Genomic DNA, 8,747 nt, shown 5'->3' on the forward strand with positions numbered 1-8,747 from the left:
TAAAAGGGGAGTAGTTTTGTATAAAAGCTTTGAACACAATTACCTGAGGAATCTGCTTACAAACATTATCAATGGAAATAACTTTGAATCATTTTGAATTCAAAAGCCTTTTACCCCTTTTGATAAAACCTAAAGGGTGTGCTGTATGTTATATGCGCATGTTAAGCTTGGATGGAAGAAACTTGACTTTAAAAGCATTCCTCAGTATAATCATTTAAACTTTAAAGGGATAAAGTAACAATGTTCACAGACACGGTTTACTTTGAATTAATAAAATCACTGAATAATATTTAAAGAAATTTTCATTATCCCCTACCTCCTCCTTTTTATTTTTGAGGATTCAGGGGTAATATTCCCAGAAAAATATGCTGTGAATAATAAAATATCAGAGCAATGGTTTTCACTCACTTGTTTTAGTGCATCGTAAAAAGAATGAATGGTCATTCTAGATGCAAAAGATGAAAATAATACACTTCGTGATAATTTTCCCTTGAAATCTTTTTATGAAGTTAAAATCAAATCATGATTAGGGTTAGAGTCATTGAGCAAAAGAAATACTTTTCTCTGCTTCTCAGCTCTTGATTCCTAATCACAACTGGAAGTCAATCTTCAGGTTTGGATATTTAGAACACCATGCTTTTAAATTTAAATCAATTTTCGTACAAAATATGAATATCAAGCAATGGTGTAAATTCTTTTAATAGTCAAAAATTAATCAATGATTACAAGACAATTTGTCTCTAAGTAATAACTGTAAAAGGAATGTTACGAGAATTCTCTCTAGCATTCAAATCCCTAATCGAACTTGGGAAAATCAAATTATAGCAACATAAAATGATCAATGCCAAAATACATCCTCTTGAATGTATGCGAGCAAAATAAAGCATAGATCTACGCAATACCACGGTGGTACCAATGTAGTACCGTACAACCTAAAAGGATAGCAACGGTGATCACGCTCAATGCCAAAATACAGTAGTGGGTCACTCCACCCGTGACTTTGATGCAGCTGAAAAGCTACAGCGCTATCCCAGTACAATGCATGCTTATGTGGGTTAGGATTAAATCCTAACAAATTCAACCCAATCTTACACATATTTACATCATACAAATTCGGCTTAGATTGAATGGTAATTTCTGAACTATCAGAAATGTCATCAGAGTTGAAAGTCTTATTATTTACAGTGTTAGCTCTCAACTCTGTTTTGGCTGGAGTGGCTTCTCTTTTTGCCATTTCATAACTTTGAAATAAAGGATCAGAAATAATGGAATTACACTGCTCCTTTGCAGATTCAGAAACTATAGGAGAATTAATAACTAAACATGGGCCCTCGCTAGAAATTGGTGAGGAAAAAGCGTTATCTAATTTGTTACTCAAATCAAGATTCGCTCTTGCGGATGAAGTCGGTCCCTGGTCAGGTATGGATTGGGAGCCCTCAATTTGAAGAGATGTGGTCAAAGCCACATCTGAATCAACTTTCGGGACAAGACCCTCCCCATTGGATTTGAAGCCCTCAGTTTGATGCGAAGTGGTCAAAGCCATATCTGTCTGAACTGTTGGGTCAAAGCTCTTCTCAATGGATTGGAAGCCCTCAGTATCAAGAGATGTGGTCAAAGCCACATCTGAATCAACTTTCGGGACAAGACCCTCCCCATTGGATTTGAAGTCCTCAGTTTGATGCAAAGTGGTCGAAGCCACATCTGTTTCAACTATTGGGTCAAAGCCCTCCCCATTGCCAGAGATCAGACTACCAGATTTGGGTGGATCCAATTTCTTTTTGCTTATGGAACCCTGGCCTTCTGTTATTAAGGTTGAAGGTCGGCCTCTCTCTTCAACCATTCCCAGTTTGGGTGATTATTAGATTTGGAAAGTTTAGAAAGCTTACTAATGAGATTGTCTAACTTGTTATTAATAGAGACCATCTCAGTTTTCCATTGAGACTTTCCGACTCCATCAGAGTCCCTTGAATTATAGTTACATGACTTTGGGGTAGAATCCCGCAAAATATCAGGGGTAGCCTGAACTGGACATTGTGTTCTGGGGTTGGGAAAATAATATGAAGAAAATTGGCTAACAAAAGCAGGATGCCCTCGGTGAGTTTGGACATTCTGAGGGTATGATTTAGGTGAATCACGTCCAAACCTTTGACCCAATTCAAAAACTAAATCAAAGTAATCAATTTTGGGGTCACATTCAAATACAGCCGCGCAAAGTTCAGCAGCTTGCCCCTGCAAACACAAGTATAAATTATTGATTCTCTGCCTGGCGGTCCAACCTGCCTTATCGGCATACCGAGAAAATTGTTGAAGAAAAACTTCCCAACTTCCATTAATGCCATCATAAATTGGTTTGTCTAAAACAGAAACTTTTTCTTTAGTAAACCAAGTGGAAGAGGTCTGCCATCAACTTCTATAAAACATGTGGTATCCTCCACAGTTTGATCAAAAGTATTTCAAACAACCATATTTCAAAAACATGAAACCCAATTTGACCTAACAGCAATTTCGCCTAGTCCTTAAACTTAAACCAATCACAGTGAAGGAATATAAGTAGAATATAAAATTCCAGGTTGAAAATACCTTCCTACTAAATTGCATTCAGTGCAGAACAATTTGAGATTCGATAACATGGATTTCCAAGCAGAAAATACAATTCCTAATTCCACCTTGAGATTTGATAGCAAGACAATTTACCCAAGAAAATCAAATATAGTCTATCCTGATTTCAATTCCAAGTATCCAAACAGTTAGCCTATCTTTTTTTTAAATAAGGAACTTCCTTGGAAAATGGTTGAAAATAAGTATCCACCTATTTTATTTTAAACCAGAAAACAGAATAATTTCAAATTGGAAAATGTGGTGACTATACATAAAATATAACAATCACCAAACTATTGAATTAATGCTCAGCTAGACAAGTGAAAGAAAACAAGCACAATTCAGCTTGGTCCATTCACTAACTGAGCCACGCCCAAGGCAAAAATTCACAAACAAAACACAGCAAAGAGCATGAAAATTCAGCACTCTGAATCACTCAAAAATGACACAAACAAAACATGGGAAAGAGATTTGAAAATCAAAATTCCAAAATCTTGCAATTTGGGAAATGTTACAAAATTGATAGCTGGGATAATCTGGAAACAAATTTGATACAATTATCCCACTGAAGTTGGACAGTAAAATTAGTACAAGTTTTGAATCCAAAATAGGAATTGCAAAAGACAAGGGTTGACTTTGGGCGTGTGGTACAAATGCTATTAAAGGAAGATGGACTGACCATCTAACTCAATACAAGACACCACGTTCAAAGCCAATGTAAAGATAATGCTTTGCAAAATGTCAAAAATACAAATTTATTTGTGGAGTCTCACTCCCATGCAACACAACAAGCATTCAGAAATATAATCAGAATATCACTATCATATGATCACAAGCAATACAAAATCAAAAGCACAATGTATTTTTGATCTTTTAAACACTCTAAATAAATCCAATATCTACCCCCTTCCAAAAATTTATGAAGGAAGCAGAACACTCCCAAAACACACTCAAAATAAATCAAAATGAAAATGAATGAATCGAAATCCAATGGGATACCAATTCGCGCAAAGTAAGGTTCGCAACGCCACTGTGGTAATTTTTGGGGTATATTAATATATATATCACCTGTGAGGGAAAAGGGGGAAAGTGGGATTAACAGAAGGAAACTTTAGATATACTCACCAGACAGGAGTTGGTGCAAGGCACGGTGAAATATAGATACGGTAACCAAAAAGCAGGCCCAAAGTAACTTGTAGATATTACTGGTATTCTTGCTGTAGATGGCTATTGGTGTGATATATAGTTGCTGCAGCTAGGCGAAAGGGCGAAGGTTGATTTGTGTAGATATTATCTAATCACAGACGTCCTCGTCTCGCACCGGTCGACTCTCAAGTGGTCATTAGATCCCTTGGCTGGCCTGACTATGCAGCTATGCTGAGACCTGAGTTGTGCACCCAAGCATGGAAGAATGCACAGGGCTTGGGGTTTGGGTCTATTGTTGTGTGCACACAGCCTCTAGCCCATAGTACATATACATGTATATTCTATGCTCCATTCAAGGAGGTAGTTGCTCCAACCCATCCCACAGTAGTACATGTATGTAGGGAGCAGTCGCGCGTGCCCCAGACTGTGGTACATTTTACCACACTATCAACAGCACATTTCCGCTTCATTCTTTATGTCTTTGGTTTGGCACAAACAGAAACTTAACCAGGTTTATGTTTCGATTTGAAATGTGTAGGCCCAGTGTACTTATCATTATCAATCTAATTGAATTAAACTAAAGGCAATAAAAAGCTAAAAAAAAATGAAATTCAAATATGTCTGGCATCTATTGTTTTGTAAGAATCAATGAAAATAAGTCAAAGATCTAAATTAGGCCTAAGTTGAATAATATTATAGTTCAGGGGCGGTATTATGAAAACCGTGTTAGCACAAAAACGGTGTTAGCTAACACGATTGGTATTCTGAAAATTGTGTTAGCATGAAAAACAAGTGGTAACACCACGCAGGTCATGAAATACGCAGAGCGCAACGAGCAACCCCCATACGCGGTGTTAGGGAGGAAGATAACACGAAATTTTGTATTCTAAAAATGGTGTTAGCTAAAATTTTGTTCAAAGATAATGTAGGGTTGAAGAAAATTATATGTTTGGAGTTGAAAATAAAACAGACACAAAATGAAGAGAACTTAAACCGAAGAAGTCTGGTAGTGCACTGTTTAATATCTGGGCTGCTTTGCCTCAGCTATAAAATCAAATCATTCTATATTTTACATAAATATTTAAATTAGAAATAGCAACCAATCAAACTAAAGAAAATGGAAGGATCGAACTAAAATGTAAGAACCCAATTCATAAGATAAACCAATAAGGAATGAGATGAGATGACAAAGATGTCTGGTGATTATGTAATAATGGAAGTAGAAACTAAGGAGTCAGGTGAGGGATGGAATGAGTGGAACACCTGAAGAGAGAATAGAGAAGGAATGAAGATGACAAGAGAAACACAGGAAAGGCATTCAGAGTAGAATGAATGAATGACAACTGAATATCATTAAACTCAAATAACCTAAGTCCAGACTGCAAGGGCAGTACTGAAAAGAAATGCAAATGAACTAAAGTCTAGACAGAACAGAAATGTAAAACACCTGAAGAAAACACAAGTCAAAGGAAATAAACAAAATAGGTAAATGACAAATTAACAATCCTACATAAACTTTCTCCTTCCAAAAAATTGTCCTCAATTTTCATAAAGGAAAGAATTAAAATATAAAATAAAGCTGCAAAACCAGAATTTGACAAGGAACATCTAAAATTATTTACATAAAAGTATTTAAAAAGAAGTAACGTAACCATGACTTAATTCAATATTTACAATAAATGTGAATAGGAGAGGATGGAAAAATTGAAAAAAAATATATTTTATCAGAATTTTGAACTTTTCCTTTTTGGCATCATATGAGTAACTTCTATGGAAAATGAACATGCAAATAATTTCAATGTATATCTTATACTTGCATGCCATGAAATGAAATACCGTATCAATAAGAAAAAAAAACAAGAATTGAAAATTTTTGTCTGATTTCGGAAAAGAAAAAATGTTATAATCTTGAATATATATATATATTTTTCAAATTATTAAAGATTTCTGTTTTTGTTAAATTTATGCATGTCTTGCCAACTGGAAAAATGTATCTCCTGGACTTACAAAAAAAATGAAAAACTTATATGAGAGCACCACTAGACAAATAGATAAAAACAATTATGGTAGCTCAAAGGAATATTGAACATTGAAAAGTGCAGGACAAAATACTACTGAACTTTACAAAAATTAAACATATGACGTTCAGCAAATAACATAATTACCAGAAATTATGAAAAATCAAACGTTTGAATTTATATAAAGCCATATTTTCTGAAATTATATGACAAAGTACATCTGTGAAAATCTTTGACTTTACTTTAAAAAAAGACATTAAACTAGGGGTATCAAAAATCTAGGAATTTTAACTGAATGTTGGAAAAAGAAAGTACTGAGTAATACAAATAAAAAAGACTTATTTTGTATAATTTGTAAAATTACAATGATGAAACTTCAATAGTAAAAAATAAGAAATGATTTAGATTGAACATTGAACTAAGTCTGACTTTGTGCAATATCATTGATAAAACTTTAATAAATATACAGTGATTAAAATTGAAATAGTTTTGAGCATTAAGGTATATACAAATGAAATATTTCAAAAGTTTAGTTTGTCATAATTTCCTTTAGTTTTACGATTTCATATATTGCACTTAGTTCACATTATTTTCAGATTTAGAGATTTGTTAGTGTTCTCACCATCAGGGAAATAAATTGTCCAAAAGTTCCAAATAAAGTTTGAGTTTGAGAGAAGAATGTAGTCTGGTGGTAAAATGGAGACATCAAGTTCAAGTTGTTGAATATCGAACCTTCTTAGGGGGCGAAAAGTTTTCACTGTATGCATGAAGACCAGGGGAACAGCATCATCCACTCATGGGCTGGAGCAACTGAAGAGCAAAAGGTGGCGGCTGGCTTCGAAGATCAAAGCAGAGCGTCATCAACTCTAGATGCGTAGGCGACAGAGTAACAGGCGAGAGGCTGGAAGGTGTCATGCATCGAGCGAAGATAAAGGGACAAAGCAACATGAAGACCAAAAGGCAGCATCATTCACTCGACGAAGAGAAGCAAGGCGAGAGGCTGGAAGGCATCATGAGGCAAAGGTGGGGGACTGTTGAGCCGAAGAGACTGAATGAAGAAAAATAGGCAGCGACGTCATCCACTCCATGTAGTCGGGCAATGGTTGTAGTTAAAGGCGAGAGGCCGACTCGCAGGCAGAACTTTCATCTACTCACGTTGAGAAAAAGGCAAAGGTTGGCTGGTAATCAGGCAGAACGTTCATCCACTCACGAAGAGCAATAGGCGAAGATCCGAGCTGGTACTCAGGCAAGGCTTTCACCCACTCACGTATAGAGCTAAAGGCGAAGACTGGCTGGTAGTAGCATCATCCTACTAGACAAGCCACAGCATTGACGTTGAAGTTGTAGGCGAGCTGCTGGCTAGCATCAATCAGGCAAGAGGTAACGGCTGAACAGAAGTGTGAAGGGCTAAATGTTTCTCCAACAGGAACATGATGACGATAAAGTTGACGAAATATGATTGAAAGTTTGTGGCGAACAGATAAGCGAGGCATAAGGTTCGAAACACCGCTGCTACCAGTTGTAGGGTTGAAGAAAATTATATGTTTGGAGTTGAAAATAAATGAAGTTCTAAATCAACAAACTCAATCAATCATGCTGAAGGGGGAATAAGTGAAACAGACACAAAATGAAGAGAACTTAAACCGAAGAAGTCTGGTAGTGCACTGTTTAATATCTGGGCTGCTTTGCCTCAGCTATAAAATCAAATCATTCTATATTTTACATAAATATTTAAATTAGAAATAGCAACCAATCAAACTAAAGAAAATGGAAGGATCGAACTAAAATGTAAGAACCCAATTCATAAGATAAACCAATAAGGAATGAGATGAGATGACAAAGATGTCTGGTGATTATGTAATAATGGAAGTAGAAACTAAGGAGTCAGGTGAGGGATGGAATGAGTGGAACACCTGAAGAGAGAATAGAGAAGGAATGAAGATGACAAGAGAAACACAGGAAAGGCATTCAGAGTAGAATGAATGAATGACAACTGAATATCATTAAACTCAAATAACCTAAGTCCAGACTGCAAGGGCAGTACTGAAAAGAAATGCAAATGAACTAAAGTCTAGACAGAACAGAAATGTAAAACACCTGAAGAAAACACAAGTCAAAGGAAATAAACAAAATAGGTAAATGACAAATTAACAATCCTACAATAACACGAACATTTAACACTGCGTTAAGGAGAGGTTAAGTTGGGGATGACGATGGCTGCACTTTTTTTTTAGCAGACGCAAACGTCAAAAAGAACATAAACGGGCATATAACTATCGTCTGGCAGAATTTACTGTAATTTTCTTTCATTTTTCCAGCTTTATTTTCCATCTACCTTTCTCTCTACTAACAATGATTAAACAACAATTTCTTTGGAATTTCCTGTGAAAATACACTTCAAATGCATCTTTAATTTGTATTAATTAAAATCACTATCACAAATGTTCATGAGTTATTTATTTAGTTACTTTCTGCCATAATATAAAAAAGACAGAAGGAGAGGAAGAAAATTTAAAACGTCTTTAAAAAAGTCACAAACAGAAATTAAAAGGAATAGAATTGGCGATTGGGGAACTCTTCTGTAATATTCACAATTTTCCCCCTTTTCAATGGTTATATAGTTCCAATGATTACACTTTTTTTGACTCTCAATGCTAGTTCTAGGTTATCCTTAATTCATCTATCCCGCCAGTCAATCTATATGCTTCGGATAGGGGAGGGGGGCAAATTATTACTTTTTTTTTGGGGGGGGGGGGACTGATTGCTATACGCATCAAATGTTAATAAAGAAAAAAAAAATTTTGTATGTTTGATATTTCTATGTCAGGTTTAATTTTTCTTAAGGTGCTTTTCATGCTTTTCAAAATTTACATTACATATTTATTTTTTCAAGTTCTTAAAATTACTAGTATTGGCCGGGGGCATGTATAAATTATGCTTGCCCCCATATTTTAGGGGCGATCATCCCCTGCCTGCTCCACAATC

The sequence above is a fragment of the Lytechinus pictus genome, chromosome 12 (genome assembly GCF_037042905.1).
Source record: "Lytechinus pictus isolate F3 Inbred chromosome 12, Lp3.0, whole genome shotgun sequence".
Classification (NCBI taxonomy): domain Eukaryota; kingdom Metazoa; phylum Echinodermata; class Echinoidea; order Temnopleuroida; family Toxopneustidae; genus Lytechinus; species Lytechinus pictus.